At 36.0% G+C, this 3,189-nt stretch overlaps 1 pseudogene; it reads right to left on the reverse strand.

Moving 5' to 3' along the window:
• Window positions 1-927: 927 nt before the first annotated feature.
• Window positions 928-1,802, reverse strand: LOC130850305 (olfactory receptor 4C16-like; annotated as a pseudogene).
• Between the last annotated feature and the right edge of the window lie 1,387 nt (window positions 1,803-3,189).

Consider the following 3,189-nt stretch of genomic DNA (forward strand, 5'->3'; position numbering starts at 1 on the left):
TCTAGGTTAGAATATTCTTTATTTAATAAATTATTATTTTCAAATTTCCTACCATCTACTATATATACTCTTTACTATTAGCTCACAGAAATACAGTTCCCTTAATTTGGGTCATCTCTAGTATAATCTTAATACCTAAATATTATAAAAATATTATAATTGGTATGACACAAGAGAAAACTTAATACTTTGCTCAAAATAGAAGGGATCATTTTAACAGTAAAAAGTATTTTTTATGGAAAGAATATGAATATGAGCTCAACCCCAACAGTCAGAACCTTCTTAAGGAAAAAATACTCCTACAAAAGGACAAATTTTCTCATCATGGTCTGTCACTGTTATAGAAGGAGCTAGGTAAATATATGACAAGAATTTGAAATATAACCCCAAGGAAAAGAAGGGAGGTCTCCTAGATTAAATATATTGTCCTTTAACATATGAAGATGCTATGATATTTGAACCTGGTGCTTACTGCTGTTCAGGAAGAACAAGCAAGTTGAAGATCCATGATCAGACATGAGAACACAGTGTCTAATATATAAACTCCTTGGGAGGAAAACTTGACAAACTGTGGATATAAGCATATACAAGTGTAACTATAAACAGAGATCACCAGAAGTCAATGTGAAGGGCTGGGAAAACAGTAGCATGAAATCACAGTGATATTAGACAGGCTAGAGGGAGAGACATAGCAGTGAATATCTAAGGCCATGTCTTTACACGACTATGTCTCCCTGGTCCTGTCTGTTCTTCATAAATTTGACTCAACACTAACTAGCCTGTGTATTCACACTGCTTGCTTTCCTGAAAGAACAAACATTCATGCCCCGGATTAGGATTTTATTAACTCCACAATAAGAAGATATTATTCTCTATGATCTCCTTTTAGATCATCCAAACTATGAAGAAAACTTTGAAGAATCCCATTCATCTTTTGTCATCTGAGGACAACTTCTTGCTCCATAACTTCCTCATGGCATTTTTCACTTCTGCATTCCTCAAGGTGTCAATCAGAGGGTTGATCCAAGGTGTTCCAAGTGCATAAAACATAGCTATCAACTTATCCATTGAGAAGGTGGCTGCAGGGCGTGTGTATATAAATATGCAAGGAACAAAGAACAAGATGACCATGATGATGTGGGAGATGCAGGTGGAAAGGGCTTTTTTCCTCCCTTCAGCACTGTGGTTTCTCAGAGAATGCAAGATAATACCATAGGAGAATATCAGCATGACAAAACTCACTACACAGATGGCCCCACTGTTGGACACCAAGAGTAGGTTGGTCACATAGGTGTCTGTACAGGCAAGTTTCAACAAAGGCTGCAAGTCACAAAAATAGTGATCTATCACATCGCGACCACAGAAAGGTAGACTCAATGCTAGAAGAATCTGAGCTAAAGAATGCACACAGGACCCCACCCAGGCCACAGCCACCAACACACCACAGACTCGATGACTCATGATGGTCATGTAGTACAGGGGCTTGCAGATGGCCACGTAGCGGTCAACAGCCATGAGGATTAGGATGAAGATCTCCAGGCAGCCAAAGAAATGGGCTGAAAAAACTTGGATGATGCCCTCATTGAAAGAGATAATGGCCTTCTTCAAAAGGGCATCCATGATCATCCTGAGGCTATGCAAGTAGAGAAGCAAGTATCATTAATGCTAGTAATAACCAGAAGGTTCCCCAAAAAAGTCCCCAAATAGAACATCAAGAAAGTGACAAACACTATTTTCTTCCTAACAGGATCCTGGGTCAACCCAAGTAGAATGAACCCAGTCACATAATTATTCAGCTTCATGATTTCATGAATGAGGAGAAGAAGTAGGTGTGAACTAACTTATCTGCAACAAAGAGAAAAGAATTAATTTGTGGTGGTATGTGTGATGTTTAGGAATATTTTCCATAAAATAAATATTCTTCTTCATGGACATTTTAGTTGTGGTTTCTTAACACGTTGCCTCAACACTTTGTTCCTCAGTTTGTAGTGACCACTTTATAGGGTTCTTATGAGTCTCAGCTAAGATTTGAATAGTAGACCTTGCTACAGCACTCTTCAAAGCAACCATTTGTGGATTTTACATGATTTTCATTTATTTTGCTAATTGATTATAAAGTTAAGAGATATGGCTCAATTTTATTAACTTCTTTATTTTAACATATTCCATAAATCTAGAGGTCCATGTTTGAATGGTGTATCAGTTGGCATTTTGAATATATATTACTGGGTTTGGAAGTTCATAATATAAATGTAAAATCACAGCACACTCCCATTCCATAAAAATGTCTTCTTTATATGTATATTTATCATCATATATTTATCATACTTACTTACAGAATGTATATTTTTATCAGTATACAATATGCCCTTTTCCACTTTTTGCACTCCCTTTCAGCTAAGCACTCATGATCTCTAAGTAAATTGCCATTACTTTGAAGCACCCATATGATATTTAGTATTTGACATACACTAATGTAAAGAAGTGAACATCCTTCAGTGGTTAGTAATCTCTCAAGTATCCCCTTTACTATTTTCATTTTTTTCAAATTTCTAAAATGCCACCCTTCAATGATGCAAAATTCTAGGAGTTATATGTAAATTACAGGGGGTTACATATAAATTACTCAATAGTTCATGGTTTCACACTTCAAATGTTTTATGTAAGCATTTAAGTCTGAGGTCATTTGAGGAGATGTTACCAGGCAGTTCCTTTCAGGCCAGCTCATGGTCATCATGCCCAGTAGAGTTTGTTTTTTCCAAGTACCCAAAATTCCCAATTATTGTAACAGAGTTGATATTCAGAAGAGGGAGGGACATATAATTTTAGACAAAGGTGATGATGGGTAATCAGTTACTGAGTTTATTCAATTTGTTTTCTGTCCTGGTAAAACCAATGATTATTCAACTTTGAGAAGTCATTTCTTTCAATGAAGATTTTTTTTCCCTAGATTTGGAAAGGAATGTTATCACTGGCTTCACTTAGAAGAAAAAAATCTTTCCTCTAGGTCTTTCTTGTCAACATGGTGTTGCAAACAACACCATTTGGAAATAAAAATATTAACTGAATGTGAGAAATTTAATTTGGAAGATCTACCCCATTGTCTTCATCTTTAATCACATCCATGCCTTCAATGCATTATGTTGAAAGATGTGGATGGCCAAAGCACAGACTGTGATAGACCAATTA

This window comes from Hippopotamus amphibius, chromosome 3 (assembly GCF_030028045.1).
Source record: "Hippopotamus amphibius kiboko isolate mHipAmp2 chromosome 3, mHipAmp2.hap2, whole genome shotgun sequence".
NCBI lineage: Eukaryota > Metazoa > Chordata > Mammalia > Artiodactyla > Hippopotamidae > Hippopotamus > Hippopotamus amphibius.